The sequence below is a fragment of the Glycine soja genome, chromosome 5, assembly GCF_004193775.1.
Source record: "Glycine soja cultivar W05 chromosome 5, ASM419377v2, whole genome shotgun sequence".
Taxonomy (NCBI): domain Eukaryota; kingdom Viridiplantae; phylum Streptophyta; class Magnoliopsida; order Fabales; family Fabaceae; genus Glycine; species Glycine soja.
This window is the reverse complement of record NC_041006.1, coordinates 27,990,953-28,012,697: the sequence shown is the minus strand read 5'-3', so window position 1 is coordinate 28,012,697 and position 21,745 is coordinate 27,990,953.

Genomic DNA, 21,745 nt, shown 5'->3' with positions numbered 1-21,745 from the left:
TAACCGAAGTTAACGGATAATACAATTCAAACATTCGGTGGAAATTTATTTTATTTTTAAGTTAAGCGAGAAATGACTTAAGTAAAATGGCTTAAGCACGTCAAAAGGGGGTATAAAAAGTAAATGAAACGAGAATAGAAATACACAAAACACAATGTGGACCACCACAGGCACATAGAATGAATCGAAAAGCTTGGTTCGAGGTACTTACCCGTTGAAGATCGAAGAACGATGAAGAACGAACGAAGAACGTCGAAGAACGGTCGAAACCTTTGCGAAATTCCTCACGGAAAACGTTACGGAAACGTTTCGGAAGCGCCTCGGCTTAGATTTTCTTCACGGAAACAATTTTTCCAAGCAAATTCGAAAGAGAGAGAAGTGCCTAAGGGGCTGAACCCTTTTCTTCTTCACTTCCTCCCCTATTTATAGCAAAATAGGGGAGGTGCTTGCCGCCCAGCTCGCCCAGGCGAGCCAGGTTGCTTCCTCCAGAAGCAACAGCCTTCTGGAGGAATATACTGGAGGGCCCAAGTGGGCCTGGTTGCTATTTGCACCCCCATTTTTACTAAGTACACCCCCTCTGCTTTTTTTTGTGATTCTTTTTTCGTAAAGTTACGGAAACTTACGAATTTCGTAACGATACTTGTTTTCTTTCCATAATGTTACGGAACCTTGTGGATTACATAATCATCCCCTTTTTGACTTACGGAATGTTACGGAACCTCACTTAATTATGCAACGATGCTTCCATTTGATTTCCGGTGTGTCACGGAAACTTACGGATTGTGCATCAATATTTTTTTGGTTTTCCGGCATGTCCTGGAATTTCACAAATTGCCTAATGATGGGTGCCAAGCACCTCACAAGGACCAAAGAAAAGTCGTATGTCATCAAGCAAAGGTCCCCGGACGAAATTAGGGTATGACACATGCCTACAAGAACAAATGAAGGTTGATATGGAGGCCATGAAGGAGCAGATGACAATGATGATGGAAGCGATGATGAGCATGAGGAAGATGATGGAGGTCAATGTTGCTACAGTTGTTGCTGCTAGTACTGCTACTAAGAGGGACTTGGTTCACCCGCCCGGTTTCAATCAAGTGAGTCGTCCAGTCTCAGAGGTAGTAAGTTAAGGAGACGAGGCAACGACAAATACATATGTGCCTCAATATGTTCAGGTTCAGAGCAAGTCTTCTTTTTCACCATATAGTTTACCTCCCAATTATACACCGCCCACTGCTGTATATGCTCCTGGTGAGAGTATTGGTAATTCTGCACCCATATTTATTGAGAGTCAACAACCTCAACTCAATGATACCCCTGCCCATGTCTCTCAACCCATGGGGGAAACACATGAAGCTCCCCAAGACCACACTATGACCGACTTCAGGGTTTATTCGGGATATACCACTGAAGGGTATGCACTTTCTAGTGTCCCTATGCCAAACGCTCTGGGGGCCCCTCAGTATCGACCACCATCACAACCCTTAAGTTTTTTCATGGGTGGAGGACCTTCTATTGTAGTCGAAAGGGAAAAATTTTGATCATATAGAGGAGAGGCTGAGTGCCATTAAAGGATGAGGAAATTATGACTTTACTGACATGTCATAATTGTTTGTGCTTGGTACCCGACGTGGTTATTCCTCCGAAGTTCAAGGTGCTAAACTTTGATAAATACAAGGGGACTACTTGCCCACGAATCACCTGAAGATGTATTGTAGGAAGATGGGGGCATATGCGAAGTATGAAAATCTGTTGATGTATTTTTTCCAGGAAAGCCTGATTGGGGCAACTATTATTTGGTATACTAACTTAGAACCCTCTCGGGCTCGCTCCTGAAAGGATCTTATGGATGTCTTCAATAGGCAGTATCAATATAACTCTGACATGGCTCCAGATAGAATGCAGTTACAAAACATGTGCAAGATAGATAATGAATCATTCAAAGAATATGCTCAAAGGTGGAGAGATTTGGTGGCTCAAGTAGTACCCCCCATGACAGAGAGAGATGATAACCATGATAATTGACACATTGTCAGTGTTCTACTATGAGAAGATGGTAGGTTACATGCCTTCGAGTTTTGCAGATCTAGTGTTTGCTTGCGAGAGAGTTGAAGCAGGTATGAGGAAAGGAAAATTTAATTATGTTGCTTCTGTGAGTCTTGGTAATGGGGGACCCAGGAGGAGTGGCAAGAGGAAGAAGGAGTGAGAACCTCATGTTGTGGCAGCAGTTCTCGTACGGCCAAAATTTCCACAAGCCCCTTATAATCCCATGTACCAATATCCTCTCCAGGAATATCACTACTTAGCCAATATTAGTCCTGCCCATTACCCACCACCCTACCAATGAAGAACACCCAATCAACCACAAAGGCCACCCCTAAACTGGCCACAAAATCCACCTGTTGCACATCCATTACCAAACACCACCCTTAATACTAACCAAAACACAAAATCCTCGAGGATACAACTTGAATGTGACGTGTGCTTATCACGGGGGAGTTTCAAGGTATTCCATTGAGTACTGCATGACCCTGAAACATAAGGTGCAAAGTTTGATTGATGCAGGCTAGCTGAGATTTCAAGAGGACAATCACTTGTGAATTCTAACGTCGTCAAGCAATACTATGCATGATGCTTAGGGAAATTTAAAGGTTGTTGTTGGATGTCTCCAAGGACTCATTAGGATTTTCAGGTTTATGCTATTATTGTAAACAACAATCACAATGCTAATAATATGGATGAATTTGATGCAATTTTCTCTCATTCTCTCACAACTACATCTTTGCATATTTAGTTAGCCTTCACTGGAATATGAATGTATGTCCCTATCTTGTTTGCTCAAGTGACTTGTGCTCCAAAGTTGATCTCCAAGTCTACCCAATAAAAAATGGCATGTTCTGCATGTTTGGTGGTAGTGCCATAAACGGTGAGTAAAATTGAATAAACATTTGATTGATTGTGTTTCAAATTAATAAATAATAAGTACAAACATTTATGCGACCTCATCTTAACTTTCTTAAAAGTTTTGTATTTCTTAAAAATTTTGTGAAGAGTAAGAGTCATTTGGCTTAATCTATCAATTGAAAATCCTTTAAATATTTCTTGTCCTTGAAAATTCTCTTTCTAGAATCTACACAGCTTCTTTCGTTTCTTCTAGCTACAAGGACATGAAAAACGACAACAACAGATACCTCTGAACCCTACACTGGGGCAATGACAGGCACCATGCATGAGCTTCAAGTGAACCTAGGGGGCAGATAAGAAGTTCTGATCCAGTAGGTTGAAAACCTAAAAGGGCAGCCTAGGAAAAAGTTAGGGTAATAATAATATAAAAAAACAATCAGGAGTGTGTTTATCAGGGGTTTTGTCCCAAAATTTAAACTATAAGAGTCTCTAGTAAGATTCAAAATGACACATGATCGTGTTTCTTCATCCCAAACACTAATTTATCCCTTGCTACCCCCTCCAAGCCAAAGTATAATTGTTTTCTTTAAAAAAAAACTCTGAGTAGGAATCACCGCTAAATTGGTAGGAGGAGCAGCAAACAACACATGGATGAGGCTTACTAAGCTTTAGGTTGGGCAACAATGAAATAAAGAAAAAAAAAGCAAATAAAAAAATATGCTAAAGGCGACTGAAGCAAAAAGAGACAAAAGTCCTCCAAATTTTACAAGGAAGGCATAGAAGTGTAATGAGGATTAATGTATAAGACAAATGGAGTAGAGCCCAGCCCAAAAAGTTGAAATGAATAAAGTACAACTAAGGCTCTCAAGGTTCTTACTCAATATAACCCTTAAACACTCTTTGAGCCTTTCTGATCCTTTCTTTCATAGCCTTGTTACCCCTGACCACGTTACAAGCCCAACAAAGCCCATGTGGATCAAGGAAGGACTAATTTTGCTTTTGAGTTTGGATTCTGGAATAGAACCCACACACACTTGTGATTACTAAAAAGAGAAAAAAAATGAATCCTCGAGGTTTGCACTTGCACATTTGAGAAGAAAACTCATTCGACCAAGACAATTGTGATAATAGGGTACATGTGGCGTTAGTCACTGACGCAGACTCCTTAGGGTTCCATTCAAATCCAAGGGTAGCCTTTGTTATATAAATTCTTTTGGGATCATCCCATGCCATCAAGCTTCAGCAGGACCGACAGATCCATGGCATCCCTCAATGATCTCAAATCAAGAAAGTTTCACTTGGTCAGTCCCAAAGCCTTATATTTTCTAGCTATGCAAAATAATCAAAGTTTTTAAACAAAAATAAAGGGACAAACTCTAGGATCAATATTTCAATTGATTAATTAAATTTCAAATGGCTCTACTGTCATCACCCAAAATTGTCAAGTGATTAAATCAAACAAAACATATACTCTGAGGGAGTTTCCGAAGAGATTTGCAAAAGATAGGATGAGGTTGCATGAATTAGCACATCTTTTAGAAAGAGATAGTCAATCTGTGTTTTTCAAAAAAAGAAGATGAAACAAAGTTTAATAAGAGAGAAAGAATGTCATGAGAATTGCACAATTTTCAAGATTCAAAACCTTTTGCATTGCATAGCTGGGTACAAAGCCTACATTTACTGCATTTTAGGGTGAAGTATGCATGCCTATTTTCATTCATGAGATTGCATTCCAAAACTCATATGCTTCATATCAGGCTATAAGTGCATAGATTCCTCTTTATATGCCAGTTTCCAAAATCCAATGTCTTATCTTTTGAGTTTGGGATGAGTGGTCCTATTAAAGAGCCAACCTCTTGCTTTTTTATATGGTTAAACCCTTCGGTACTAATACCTATTGTCATGTTTCATAGGGTTCAATGTCTTTTGTTTTATGTTTCATAGGACTCAACATCCTTTACTTTATCTTTCACAGGACTCAACATCCTTTGCTTTATGTTTTCATAGGACTCAACGTCCTTTGTCTTTATGTTTTCATAGGACTCAATATCCTTTGCCTTTATGTTTCATAGGACTCAACGTCCTTTGTCTTCATGTTTTCATAGGACTCAAATGTCCTCGCCTTTATGTTTCATAGGACTCAACGTCCTTTGCCTTTATGTTTCATAAGACTCAACATCCTTTGTCTTTATGTTTTCATAGGACGCAATGTTCTCGCCTTTATGTTTCACAGGACTCAACGTCCTTTGCTTTATGTTTTCATAGGACTCAACGTCCTCGCCTTTATGTTTCACAGGACTCAATGTCCTTTTCCTTTATGTTTCATAGGACTCAATGTCCTTTGTCTTTATGTTTTCATAGGACTCAATGTCCTCTATCTTTATGTTTCATAGGACTCAACGTCCTTTGTCTTTATGTTTTCATAGGACTCAATGTCCTCGCCTTTATGTTTCATAGGACTCAATGTCCTTTGTCTTTATGTTTTCATAGGACACAACGTCCTCGCCTTTATGTTTCACAGGACTCAACATCATTTACTTTATGTTTTCATCGGACTCAACATCTTCGTCTTTATGTTTCGTAGGACTCAACGTCTTTTGCCTTTATGTTTTTATAGGAGTCAACGTCCTTGCCTTTAGGTTTCACAGGACTCAATGTCCTCTGCCTTTATGTTTCATAGGACTCAACATCCTTTGTCTTTATGTTTTCATAGGACTCAATGTCTTCACCTTCATGCTTCATAGAACTTAATGTCCTCGCCTTTATGTTTCACAGGAGTCAACGTCCTTTGCTTTATGTTTTCATAAGACTCAACATCCTCGCCTTTGTGTTTCACAGGACTTAACGTCCTTTATTTTATGTTTCATAGGACTCAACGTCCTTTGTCTTTATGTTTTCATAGGACTCAATGTCCTCGCCTTTATGTTTCCATAAGACATAATGTCCTCGCCTTTATGTTTCATAGGACTCAAAGTTCTCTGCCTTTATGTTTCATAGGACTCAACGTCTTTTGTCTTTACATTCCATTGAACTCAAAGTCCTCTATATTTTTTTTCGTGAGAATCAATTCCATGCCTTGTCGTTGAACTCAAAGTTCTTTTTTTTGTTGGTACACCAAATTCTTTTTTTCCAAAGATTCTTCATTCTCATGTTGTAATCTTTCAAAGAATCATCCAAACAGAATTAGTGTCTTTGTCTTTACTTATCTTTTACTTTCAATAAAAGATAAGTAAAGCGGGGCAGTTGTCAAACCCTAATCCTGTGAGCGCCCCCCCTCCTCCCCCACCCCCCCCCCCCCCAAAAAAAAAAAGGAAAAAAAACAACAAAAAAAGAAACAGTTATTTACATAGATTTTTTGTTAATGTCAATGTGCCTTTGTTGCACATGATTGGATGTAGCCCAAGGTTGGGGTGAACCAGTATAAAAATCATTACATAGATAAATTTATCTCTTAGTTGTTTTGAAAACATAGATTATGTAATGATGATTTAGCACTCAAAAAGTTATTGTGTTGACTGTTGTGAACCATGCAGGTTTTGATGATGCCAAAAGAATTTACTTGATAATGGTTGTCATCATTAAAAAGAGGGAGAATATGAATCATGCAGGTTTTGATGATGTCAAAAAGAATTTACTTGATAATGGTTGTCATCATCAAAAAGAGGGAGAATGTGAATCATGCAGGTTTTGATGATGCCAAAAAAAATTTACTTGATAATTGTTGTCATCATCAAAAAAAGGGGAGAATGTGAATGTATGAATACAGGTTTTTGATGATGCCAAAGTATAATCAAACAAGATTGCTTCAAGAAATATTCAAAGTTAAGCAAATAGAGATTACTTCAAGATTAAATCAAGATCAAGAAAACAAAGATCAAGAAGAAAGTTAAGTCTTAGTCTATCTTTGTTAAAATAGTCTCTTAGTGATTGCAAAGGTTTGATCTCACAACATAGTTTTTAAATTGATTATAAAAAGCTTTTAAAATATTTTTAACATTTTCTGAAAAAGGCATTTTTCAACTGGTATTCGATTACCAGGCATTGTAATCGATTACCAGAAGCAAAATTATTTTAAAAAGCTTTTTCAGAAAGTTTGAAAATTTGAAAATTTCAGCAAATTTTTTTGAAAAGACACATCTCTTCAAATCATTTTGAAAAGGCACAATGGACCTTTATATGTGTGTGTCTGACTTCGAAAAGCAAGAGAGAGATTTTAAAAAGAGAACTTAATTGTCAAATGCTCTCTCAACAAATATTGGCCAAACATTTGCAAATCTATTGAGAATTCTTCTAGGATCTTCAATTTGTATCATCTACTCTACAGGAGAGGAATTTTTCTGTTCATCTCTTAAACTCAGTTGTAATCAAGAGACTAGTTGTCTCTTGGGTTGTGAGAATCTTGAACACAAGGGTGAGGGATCCCAAGGTGTGTTAAAAGTCTATAAAGGATTTACAGAGATAGTGGAAAATCTCAAGTGAGTTGCTTGAGGACTAGACGTAGGAACAGGAAGTGGCCAAACCAGTATAAATTGAGTTTGCATTTCTCTCTTCCCTTATCTCATTTATTTTATTGCAATCAATTTTGTCTTGCATGTTTAAAGAACATCGATTAAATTGATTGTTGCTTCTTCTTCTGCATTTTGAGCCTATCATTTAAAAGGGGGTTAAAGTTTGTTAGTAGGAAAATTTTAAAACTTAATTCACCCCCCTCTTAAGTTATTGAGGCCACTTGTCCAACAAGACTGTAGTACTCAGAATGTTGTTACTTAGAATGTTATACTCAGAAAGACATTGTTCAAAACATTATTTGAAGCTTTTCATGCACAAAATCATTTGCATGTTTTTTGAAAGTTTTTATACTTTGTTTCACATGATTGAACTATTTTAAAACAAATTTTGTTATCACAAAGATGATTAAGTTTAGATATATCATTTAACAAAACAATTAAGCTTGTTATGAAGACTTTCTTATGTATGCATTCTGATATATGTCATTCTAATGCTCAGAACATTCTGATGTAGATGCAGTATATAAGACAACAAATAGCATAATGTAAAGAGGAAGGGAAGAAGAGATTTAGCACAGATTCTTATACTAGATCACCCCAACCTTGGGCTACATCCAGTCCTCACTTAAATTGATGAGATTTACACTAACACAACCAATAACATTCTGCATTTTTACAACTGCAACCATTTTTTGAACTTCAAAACATCTCCATACCTAGTCTTGGTTTAGAGATAACCTATCTCAACCACAACACCATGGAAGAGACAATCCAAGTATTCTTCACCTCTTCAGGTAGGCTTAACCCACAAAATGATTCTCCTCACTCATGGGAAGCAAAGCCCACTCAACTACGACACTCACTTGGTCATGAGAGAGACAATACAAGTATTTCTTTCACCTTTCTAGGTTACCTAAGTATTATTTCACTCTAGCCTCTCCAAGCTACCATCTTAGAGACTCTCTCTAAGCTATCCACCTTCCATGGGTTCGCCTTATCTCTTCTCTCACATCTAAACTTAACCCACATAGTTAATTTGGGATACATACATATTACATAAAAGGAGAATGTGTTTAAGGGGTTTTTATAGCCTTACAAAACCCATTGGGGTGAATCTTCTTTGAAGCTCTAAGCTATATGCACTCTTGCTACAACCACTTTAAGCTCAGAACGCATTTGGACTGGGGAGAGGAGATGAATGTTTCTACCTTTCCTCTCATGTTTTGCAGTTGTCTTTTATCCTTTTATAAGCCCCACATGTCAAATTAGCCATTATCTAGCTGGTATGACTGCTAAGTGACTTCTTTTTTAGGTAAACAAATTGCTTTTAACTATAGAGTTGTTAGCTTTTTCTGATTAGTCCATTCTGATAATTAGTTTATGAGCAACTTTTTTATGGTCTCTCAGAAATATATTCTGATGTTGTTGAGGAAGGACCTATCACAATGTAGGTTCCTTCTGATGAAGATAACATGATATGAAAATGTAGATAACTCATCTCCATTAATCCAAACACTTCATCACATCATAAATCATTCTAAAGTAGCATACTTTAACATAGGTAACATGTGAAGGTTATTGTTGTTGTTGTGTTAGTGTTTTGTCCTTGTTCATACTTCACAAAGTCTCTTCAATCTTCATTCTAATATTGCACACCAGATCTTCAAAAGGACAATATCAGCTTTCAACTTATGCATCTTCAAATGCAGTTAGCATTCATTTTCTGATGTGCCCTCAGTGTGTGTGACAACATATGAAAAGTGAGATGTTGTCTTCTAAAGTGTATTATGAATCATTATGAAGTTCAGGATTTAGGGTTAGGTTCTTTATCATTTTTGTGTAGACTCTGTTGCAGCTTCATTCTAATGTATAGATACTGCATGATCTTGATTCAATACATCATTTTGATGTAGTTATCTTAGAATATCTCTTGTCTTGATTCTGGTTTGTAATCAAAGTATCATTTTGATGTTCTCATTCTCATAGTCCTCAATTACACTATTCTAATGTTGACTCTAGTACAACTTCATTATGATCTTGTATGCTCAATGTAACCTTTCATAGATCTTTTGAGTAAGGCCTTCTTGATGTCTCTGCAACATGATAAGATTGAGATCTTCAAAGGGATGTATTGACTTCATCAACAGATGGACCTCTTTCAAATCTTTTGAAGCTTTTCACTTGAAAGCACAGTTGAAACATCCATTCTGAGCTTGTTTTGAACTCATCAGAACACTTGCTAAGTTATGCTATTTATATATGTATCATTTGCATATATGTAGGCTTGCATAGCTTTCTTGAACATGGTGTTCTACTTTGAGAGAGTTCTCTGATGTTGATGGAAAGCCATCGAATGTTCTTCTTATAGGAATACTTTGATGAGATGGCATGATAGACTTGTATTCTTAACATTCAGGTGTGAGCTTGTTGTAGCATGTTATGCTTGCTACTATTTTTTATTTATTTCTCTGACCCTTTGAATGACCAAATTGGATTTTGATGTCTTCATGAGAGTTGTAGAAAATTATATCCTTGACATTCAAGCACTATTCTCATGTCATTTTGGACCACTACTACATAAGAAATCTTCAAATCATTGCAGTCGTATTATATTGTAAGGACAAAATAACATCTTTATCTTGATCATCAATTTCCTCCAAGATACAAGTCATATTGGCTCATAACTTGTTCATGAAATATGTATACCTTTCTCTTAGAGTTCCACAAACACCGTGTTAATCTCAAATGCATCTTTGTAGCTCAAGCAGTTTTCAAATTACTACACACATATCAAGTTGTCCAGGCTGATCAACATCTACAACTTTTGGCTAAATTTTTTCCATGATTCAGGTTGTTTCAGACCACCACTTGTTCATGAAAGTTAAAGCTCTTTATTCAACCTTTCTACAGACATCAAGAACAGCTCAATTTCATTCCTAAAACTCTATATACAATGTCGAAATAAACTCATCTTGTTAATGAAATTCTATTATGAGTGTGTTGCAACAATGCGTTCTTCATGTAAATAACATTCTTCTTGTCCTTTAGTTGTTGATTACTTCTCATGGCTTGAAGTTTTTCTCTTCATTTAGTGAGTATGTTGAATTCTTCATTGCAATACATAGCCAAGGACACTTGTCTTTTCTGAAGGAACTTAAGCAAACTCATCAATAGGCATAAACTCAAAGGCTTATGATTTGTGTTCAGAAGGTTTGTCATAATTAAAACATCAAAGTTTTGGACTCAAAACGTGTTCCATAGCTTAGTCTTGGATACCAGCTTCTCTGATATAGAAGTTTTTGAACCAATTACTATGTCACCTACTAAGGAATAAGGCCATTTTTCGTAATTCCCTTCATGACATGGATCCTTTTACTACTTTCAATAATCTTTTTCACCCTTAAACACATATCCTTTGATACATACCTTACCTCAATAAGGAGCCTTTCAACACCATCATGTAGCCTAAACCTTATAGATCCAATTCCAGCAGTCTTGCAAGGATTATTGTTTCCAAGAAGCATTGGTCCTTCTGCTTGATCACTAAATTCTTCAAACCAGGATGTTGATAATCACTTTCACACCTTGTTTTTTTTAGCAATTATCCTAGTTTTTCTATAGGATTTGTGTTAACAATTGTTGTTTTTGTAAATAAATTGTATAAAATAGTTTAAGAAACAAAAAAAGACAATTTTAATGTTTTTGTGATAAATTTGATGTTACAAAGGAAAAAATTTTGTGCTTAAAGGAATGATGAGCTACAAACTTAATCTCACTATAGCAAGATGAGCTCTCACCATAGTGAAAAAAGGACCAATGATCAAGTGAAAATTGTGAAGATTCACCATGACAAAGCTACACATCGCCACAGCGAATCTGAAGGCTGATGAGTTAAGTAGAAACTCGCCAAAGTGAGTCAAACTTTTGCCCCAGCGAGCAAGGATCAGAAGCATGAAGATTTAAGCGGAAAAGTTTTTTGTAAATGTTGTAAATTTGTTGTAGCAAATTGTATACTCTCTATAATGAAAACTTTTTGTGGTAGAAAAAAATAATACAGTCCCAGCTCTTATATAAGAGCTTGTAACATCATTGTAAAGGAATTTTAGTTCATTTTTTTATTTTACATAAATAAAATCTCGAAATTCTCTCTTTATCTTTGTCTCATTTCTTCCATTATGATTCATCTTTTGAGGTTTTATTTGAGCTAAATTTCCATCTGGTGAGGGATAGAAGTAAAATTCAAGTATGTAATTCTTTGTTTTCTGATCAATTCTCTAAGTTATGTGATCTTATTTCTATTCTTAGATGCATGTTAGGAGTGATCAACCTAGCTTTTAGGGATTTAGATTGTGTGGAAACAAGTTCATATCCTAGATCTAAATTGAAATTGTGCAAGGATTTGATTTTAGGAATGAAATCACATTTTTGCATTGTAGAGATTCATTGTTCAAGCTTTGAGTTTTAGGTTAAATTACATATGGAATTAGGGATTTGGCTTAAAACTCAAGGATTAATTATCTAAGGAATTATGATTAATCATTTTAGTTTAAATCTTGGTTGCATTGAACTAAGAAATTGATTAGTAACACATTACATATGTAGAATTCTATGGATTTCATCTTAGCAACATTTTATACTTTTGAATTTGATTTGGCTCCAGAATTTCTTAAAAAAATAAAAAATAGTATATTTTTGCCATAGCAAATTCTTAATTTGCTACAACGAAAACCTTTCTTAAAAACATAAAATCTTGAGACATTCACTACAATGAATTGACAACTTGCTGCAACGAATGCTTCTAAAATTCAGATGTTGATTTCCAATTTGTTGCACATAGTCTCTATGGATACAATAACTCAAATACTTACTGTGTCTTATTACATGTAAACTAGGTTCACTTGCCAATTGCCATCTCGAGAATATGAACAAATCTATTTGGAGTCATTTGCCAGGAACAACCTAAATCCATAATTCACTTCATTTTTGGAATATCATCAAACACCATCAATACTTCAGATGATTCATAACCATCTTGGACAATGGCTACATTTCCTGAATCCTTCGATCTATCAGTACTATCCTTTTATCTCTCGAGACAATGCTTTTTGGTGTGCCTTTCCTTTTTACAATGATAGCATCTGATGTTAGGAGCATTTTCTCTACCATTCTTTTGTTGTGACTTAAATCCTTTCATATCTTGTTTATTATTTCTTTATTGATCTACCTCTTGTTGTGAGTTCTTCACCAAATACCAGAGGAATTTGTCTCCTTTCTTTCATTTAATTCTTTCAAATTCAAAGCATCATGTACTTCATCAAGAGATAAAGAATCTCTTTCAAACATTAAGGTTTTTTTTAAACGTGCTTGGGTTTTTGGCAAAGAACACAACAATAACAAAGCTTGATCCTCATCATCTATAGTAACATCAATGTTTTCCAAATCAAGAATTAATTTATTAAACATATCTAACTATTCTCCTATAGATTTTTCTTGATTCATCTTAAAGAATATAAAGATTGTTTGAGATAGAGACGATTTGCTAGAGATTTGGTCATGTACAACCCTTCAAGCTTTGCCCAAAATCCTACACTAGTCTTCTTCTCTTTGAAGACTTGTTTGAGTACTTTATCACCGAGACTCGAGATAATCACATTGTGTGTTTTCTCCAATATTGCTTTCTTATCCTTGTTAGCCATCGATTTTTCAAGTTTAGCTTCTCTTTCAAGTGCCTCTACCAGACCCTGTTGCACCAAAAGTGCTCTCATCTTCATTCGTCATTGCCCAAAATCATTTTTACCAATGAATTTCTCAACCTCATACTTGGCTGAACCCATGACTAGAGATTCACTCTCACCTCACTAATTTATTGTGTCAAGAATGAAGAATTCACTACAAATTCTAATCTTTCAAGAATTGATAAAAACAAACACAATTGAACAAAAGCAATTGTATCCAAACTCAACCACTTCTCATTTATCTCTCAAATCTTTTGTGAATACAATCTCTCTCACTCACACTACTACAAAAAAGCAATTCTACGACATTGCATTCAAGATGGTTCTAGAAAATCATTGTCTTCAAAAACATGGTGGTATTTTTGTAAATAATCATAACTTTTCAAAGATGGTTCTTGTAAAACCGTCTTCAAAACATCTTTTCAAAAATGGTTTTTGTCAAAATCATCCTTGAAATTAAATACTCAAAGTTGGTTTTCCAAGAAAACCGTCATGGACCTTTTTTTTCATTTACACTCTCGCTATTTCCCTTTGCGCATGTTCCTCTCCTCTCCTGTTCACATACCTCACACCCGTTCCTCTCCTCTTCTATTCACATGCCTCAGTCTATTCCTCTCCTCTTGTCGAGTTCCTCGTCTCCAAAATTCCCATATCTCACAACCTATTCACCGAATCCATATCTACATGCATAAAACCCCAGCTCACGAGGTTTTTCAAACCTGCCATGGAATGCGGTAGTGCCAATGTCGTCACAGATTTGCTCCACGCTAATGCAGATGTGACTGCAACGGTGGAATGCCTCATGCCACTCGCAATTAGGGTTAGGAGCCTCCACACGGTGAAGCTTCTAGAAGCCTTCGACTGCAAAATAGACGAATTGGTTCTTCACAAGGTCGCGACAATGGATCGAATCAACACGATTTTGATGTTACATTCAATTCAAAAAAAAATATGTTTAAGAATGTAGTGTTGTGGTTTGATTTGATTTCGTTCTGTGAAAGTAGTGGTGTGGTTTTGAAGTTACATTCTATTATTTCGTGAAAGAAAGTAGTGTTGTCATTTGATTTGATGTTGTATTTGATTTTATTTCTATGTAGATTGTTGACATCGGAGAAACGTTGTCATTGTTCATGGAGCTTCAAACCCTAGGTGACAGAACGCTCAAGAAGTTGGCGTTTAATCATGTTGTTCATAGTATAAGATGTATGAACCAAAAGCATAAGAATGAAGCTAAGAACAAAGTGCTTTAGAATGTTTTGTTTGACTTCAGGTTTGTCAATCTTTTGCTTTTAATATTATCTATGATATTTTGCGTGTAAGTTTGGTTTTGGTAATATTTTTATGAAATAATTGCTCCCTATTTTTTTACTACAAGTGGTTTAACACACAAAACAAAGTAATCTAAAGACACAATTCTTCTAACTTGTGAATGAATTTTGTGTATTTGAATAGAAAAAGGCTAAAGAGCTAGCCAAGAAGGCGCTCGTGACTCTGTGTGAGCTTCACAGTTGAAAAGTGTGGTTTGATGAGAGAATAGAAAATGCAATTTGCACTGCTTCCTTCCATCCAACATCTAGGTTTTTTTTCCTTAGTTTTGTTTTGTATTTGTTGTTGGGTTACTGTTGCAAAAGTTATCATAGGCCTAAGGGTTGTGAGTTTTTATCTGTCTCTCAGGATTATGATAGCAACTTTATCATTTCTGCTTAATTATGAAAAGATTGAAGATGATGATGACAGGTATTGAATTTTCATGTGGCTGTTGTTCATTAATCACAATGTTGATAGGTATTGAATTTTCATGGCTCCTATTGGGTACTAGATCTTAAAGGCAAGTTCTAGGATTCTTTTAATTCATAGGGAATCAATAATTCCTCTTTCTTTAAATTTCGAGAGAACCACCTCCCTATACAAGCATGAATAAGTGTTTCTCAAGTGTAAATTATTTTGTGTGTTTTTTAATACATTAACAAGTTTTAATTTTTATGAAGTGTTAAATCTAAATATTCTACAAAACCGAATTAAGTTGAAGTGTTTATGTTCTGGATACTCTTGTAGTTTTTTTCTTTTTACTTGGATTTGATTACTTCGTTCTCTTTTTGGTTTGGTTTCTGCCAGTCACATTTTGTTTCCTGTGAATTATGTGGTGTTTTCATTTCTCTTCTCATTATAGTACCCAGAAATGAGAATGTTGTCTTTTCAACCTTGAGGCTTGTTATACTTATTTGTGTTTGTGGGTATCCCAATAAATCTCAATGATGCCTTTGTATTTATTCCTTGGGCCAAGATTGTTGATTGTTTCTTGAATGTATTTTAATTGGTTTTTTTAGTGTGATTAATGAAGTTGTCGTGTCATGGGATTATCCAACTGGCAACACTAAAGCCTTATTGGGTTGAAGAGATGACCTTCTTGGAAGAAGAGGAAGTTTTTCCAATAATTTTGATGCCTCTGAAAAGTTTGAAGATAGTCCAAAATTGAGTGTTTTTGTGCCTCCCTTAAAGGAAGAAGCAAATAATACCAATGTGATATCAGGTGTAAAAAGGAAGCTTTCAGATCAACAAACTGACAAGAAGGTGTGCCTTTTCCCCTGATCCATTTTCTTATTTCTTGGTTTGACTTGGAAATGAGTACCACTGATGAAGTAAGTATAAAATTTTCGCTCAATTTTCCTGATCAATTTTTGTTTTTGTGTGAAATTCCTTAGGGGAATGTGGGAAGATCAAAACCAACGGCAATGTGGGAAATGTCCATAGCGATAAAATACCAAAAAGCCCATTTCAATTTGGTTAAATTACAATTTTAATTCTGCTACAACTTTTTTATTCGCAATTTTAGTTCCTTTTTTTCCTGCAATTTTGGACTCCTGTTTTAGAAAATTTTCATTTTTAGTCCAATAATTTTTATATAACTAAACTAAGCTAATTAAAAACTAACATATAACTATGGTTAATTAAAAACTAACATATGTTAAGGTAATTGTTTCCCTTATTGTTCTGCCTGTGATACATAGTTGTGGATGTGGCAGGGTTTCAATTATGTCTTCATTTACTAGGAACCTTCTATGGCTTTGGCAGTTCAAATTTTGGATGGAGCAAAAAGGTAACTGTTATTGGAGATTGATGATTCTCCTATCAGACTAGTACCACCTGTTCTGTTTATGCTCCATTTTAATCACATGATTCATATCTTAGACATTGCAAGGAGCATTGCTCAGCTGTACGTACATTGTACTTGACTATGCACAAACTGGATTAATTGCAGGAATGTTCTTCTTTAAAATGAGATCGCCAATCCTTTAAATACATATATGTTTTTCCATCATTCATTGAGTACTAACAATATCCTGAAAGATGTACTAACAATGTTGCAGCTTGGTAGATATTATTGACTTAAGTATATTTTATTTGTATCCTAACCAATTATCCAATATTTCTACTAATGGGAGGTTCAATTTATCTCAAGTTTGACTTCTTGTTCTGTCTAGAGGTCCCCTTAAGTATGCTTTTTGATGATATATTGTTAAATAGGTTAGCTTTATATGTTTATTACTAAGGAGCATAATTATCCTCTAAGTTTCGTAATTTCTTCAGGAGTACCACTTGAGATATGTTACATTGTTATTATTCTCTAATAACGTATTATGGATTGCATTTTTTATGATTATAAATTTTATTTCTATACAGACCTACCAATATTTAGACTAGCCATAGTATCTTGGATAAATTACAGTGCCCCTCCTGTCATGTTATTTTGAGTTATTTGCAATATTATAAATGTGAACTATAAATGTAAGAGTTCTGGTGAATTGGTATGTTCTTTAGTTTTTATATGCTTATATTGTAGTTCTGGGCTTCAAGATTGTGTTTTTTCTCTAGCTCTTTATCTCAATTTTCCTTTTGCTCTATCAAGTATGCATGTTGCATTTGCAAAAAAAAAAAAATATATAATGAGTAATTATGACACATGTTAGGAAATTAACCTTGACAAAATTTGTGCCTCTTAGATGAAATTTTAGAAACGGGAGGCATTTGGCTTTGTAATTGATTTTCTTCAAATGGTTTTTTTATCATTGCTTTTTTTAATCAGTCTTCATTTCACTTTTTTTCCTTTTCCTTTTTAAAAAATAACAGTCACTTGAATTTAAAGATTTTATTAAGATTGGACGCACTCATACTCAAGATGCAACACCTTTGACTCTTGGGCAAGAGTTTAGTGGGTATACTACACAAGTAGTATACTCATAGATTATACTCATATATATAGATATTCATTTCTTTGGGTGGGTTGGGGAGGGTAAGACTATGAAGTTGTGGGTCTTGTTCTGATAAGGACTTTAACTTTAGCTCACGTTATTCCTTGATTTTCTTTTAATCCCAGAGACTCAAAAACATGGAGTACTAGTGAAATTTCTGCAATGATAAGTAAACTGATTCAACATTAAAATTTCTACAATGATTGAGTTCCTTAATGCGGCGTATAAGGTATTTTTCTTTTGTCTATCATTCTTATAATATTTTGTCCCCCTCAAAATATATAAGAGGTATTTTTCTGTTGATATATCAACAATGGTGTTAGTAGCATGTCAATTGGTAGTGTGGGGGTGGCTTGTGGCAGTGAGCCTATGGTTCCAGGAAAGGCTAGAAAATTTGAAATGGGCATTCCTTCCAATTTGTATTGAATGATGTTATTTTAAGATTATAAATGTTTGAAATTTAGTCTGCTTTCTTAATTTTAATCATGATCAACTATAACTTAAAGTGAAAGCATGTTCAAAATAAATTTAATCTTTGCCTACATAGATCAATTTTGTTTATGTAAATCAATTTTGTCTTTTCTATTCTTGCTAATAATTTTGCCCCTGATTTCTTCTTGTTTAGTGGTTTGACATTCCAATTTTGGATATATTAGTTGAATAATCATCATGGTAATTCTATTCAATTTGAACAAAAAAATAATAATTTTTTTAAAGTTATTTTTAAGTTTTTAAATTTTAATTTTTTTAAAAAAATACATCCTAAGATGATTATCAGCAAAATAGTCTTAGAATCCTTATTTATTTATTTTTTTAAAAAAAGACATTCTAAAGACAATTTTGGGACAAAATCGTCTTAGAATTTTCAATTTTTTTATTTTTAAAAAAATATTCTAAGATGATTCCAGAACAAAATTGTCTTAGAATTATATCCTTATAAGACTGTTTGAAAATCACCATAAAATATCTTGACTTTCCACGACAACAGTTTCAACTACGGTTAAAAATCGTCATAAAATTTTTTTCATAACCATCCTAAAAAAACTTAGCAGTTTCATATTTCTCACAATGTTTACAAGAGAAGAGAAAACTACAATGATTTTATAACCTAATCATCATCCTAGACTTATTCATCTTAAGCTATTAATAGTCTTTAAAAATACCAACTAACTACTTAACAATCATAACTGAAAACTGCTAAAGAGAAATAACAGTTAACTGAAATAACTGTTTTACAAAGTAAAGGTTAAGAAAGTAAAATATTGTTGATTATTGACATATCTTTTAAAATTGAGTTTTAGTACTATTTTATGTATCATCAGATAACACCTCCTGCAAGCTGAGCTATATATATCATACATGTCCAACTTTGAAAGGAAAGAGTGAGACAATGATGGATGTAAAGGCGTACTACGAATGTTCTAATTGATCCATAGACTCAACAGTATAAAGACACCGGATTGGCCGAGGTTATGTAGATCTTCAAGGAGGTAAAGTATCCATTATGTTTCATATATCATTGATGCGAGAGCCTTGTAATCTTCCTCGAAGGAGGATCAGCATATAGTAGATTTCTTCTTTGATCTCCATGAAATAAGAGAAGGGCCAAAGAATATTGAGAATCCAATGACTGATTTTCAAGAATCTGAGCAAGAGGCCTAATTTGAGTCACCAAAAGTAGTGAGTTTGAGATTAGATGAGGAAGGCTTTCTTGTGCCAAGAGTTTGAGATTAGAAACCATTGGAGTTGAAGTCGGTTTGCAAGCTTGTAAACCCATATCATTTAGTAACGCCTATGCATATTTTCTTTGTGCAAGAACAATCCCTCTGTGAGATCGGGCAACCTCCAAGCCAAGAAAAATATTGAAGTGCACCTAAATCTTTGATTTTAAACTTTTGACCCAAGCATCCCTTTTAGGGATGGAAGGGATAATTTACCTTTAAAATAATTATTTCAAATTAATAAATAGTTGTAAGTTGGAATTTTTGTCACTATATTCTAACAAAACTAAAAATTAACTTCTGTTGATAAAAATAATAAATAAATAAATAGTATATTATCTATCGTTAGTATTTTCATATGTAACCAAAAAAAACCCATCATTAATATCATTTACATCAAAATCATACTTAAAGCGTTAAAAAACTTTAACCCTTGTATAATTTAAATTAAGTACACATTTTATCTTTTAAATTCTTTTTGAGTTATTTAAATTTACTATTTTAAAATTAAATAAATTAATCAATTAAATTTGGACATTTTCAGTTAATTTTAACCCATTAAAAATAGTATTTTGAATGAGTATGTTAGAGAGTGTGTTCCTAATATTTATCTAGATAAAATAATTAACTCCAAAAATAATACACAATTCAAAATAAACAAATAAAATCATTATTATACCTAATTAGAATATAGAATTTTCTTCTTAAGTACTTGGATAAAGCAAGTACTTAAGAAGAAAAGTCTGGATCTTAATCAAACTTCTGATTTCCATGCAGTTGCTTGAGAATATAGAATTAGAAGCTAGTTTTATTTGTGCAGAAAAGATTAAGTCAGTTTGTGTATCACATCTCCCTTCTAGTGACCAACTAATCCACCTCATAATCAACGTCTCTTATTGCATGAAGCCTCCCCTAACAGGTAAATGAACGAGAGATGAGAAGTGTGATCATCATCTCCCTTACTGGTAGATGGAAGGAGCTGGTCTCATGGTGCAACTGCTCCACAAATATTGTCATCAATGTTGTATTTGCATTTATGTATTTTGCCTCTATGAGAGAGATAAGTCTTGACCCTCCACCAACTCCCTGACAACCACATCCCGAGGTCAGGGTAAGACCCTAGCTACCTCCATGGCAGACCAACTTCAACTCCTCACACGATCTGTATACCAAAACACGCAACGATTAATGGTCAACAAAAGTCCTGAACACATAATGATTTGTATGAAAGGGCCCCAATCTTCTGTCCTAGCCATTGTTGCAACATCAGCATCAACAGCCTATGCATCAACCTGAACAAGATAAACAACATCATGAGCAACATGAATAGGCTCAGTAACAACATCACCATGCTCTGCTATTGTTCTATCTTGTGCCTCTTAGCTTGGCTCTTCATGTGAAAGTGGTGGGTGGTACTCGCCCTGCCTGTGAACAATAGCCAACGTGCTCATCATCAATAATACACATGGAGCCATATCTAAAAGATACCAATTTAAAAATAGGCAAAAAAATTAACAAAAAAATAGCAATATTATAACAAATTATAATATCACAAAAAATAAAAATATAAGGTAAAAAAAATAACACTATGAAAAATTATATATTAAAAAATATAATAACATCACAAAATAAAAAATATAACACAAAAAGAATAACATTGTAACAAATTATAATATTAAAAAAGTATAATTTCGCAAAAATAAAAATATAACAAAACATAAAAAAATAACATTATAACAATCTATAGTATTAAAAGATTACAATATCACAAAAAATATATAATATAAGGTAAAAAAAATAGCATAATACTAATATTGCAAAATACATCATTATAATCTTTGAAATATATTTAAATTTATTAATAGTATAAAAAAAATGTTAACCAAATGTTGTATTTTCGCAAATGCAAAATGGAAATGTATTTCTATGGTATCTATTCAAAACGAAAATGTATTTATATTTTGAATGGATGTAACATAAATGCATTTCGGCTTCACCAAGCAACAATAAAAAAAAAAAAAAAGGAAATCTGAAAGACAATAATGGAGGAACTTACCTCCAATGGTAGCTTATCTCTCCGATAGGTCTCTCGGTGACAATACATGGCGAGGCTCGACGATGAAGAGAAAGAAAAGATGAGAGTAAGAGAAAGAGTGGGGGCTGGGCAAATTATATATTTGAGGATGTTGGGTGGGGTAGGGGAAAAGGAAGGAGTAGGGAATAAAATAGTAATTTCATTCTTTTAAAGCAGGGTGCCAATAGAAAAAAATAAAACAAAAATCCCCAATTTTGTTTGAGCACAACTATTTTCACCTCCGCATTCCTTCTTTCCACCTCGTTCTTTTTTCAAAAACTTGGAAAAGGACACTTTTGTCCTTCCTCTTTTTTCAATACTCCTTTTCTCTTCCCAACACAATGAAAACACATCTTTGTCAAACAAGATACACAATAGAAACACAAGATCTTATTTCTGTTTCCACCTTTCATATATAATGAAAACACGATTCTGTTATGCATTTTAGTCAATGGAATTGCATTTTCATCAAGAGTATTTTAAAAATCACAAAAACCAAACAAAAAAATGGAATAAGAAAAAAGAGCAGAAAGCAGGATGAGAATAGCAAAGC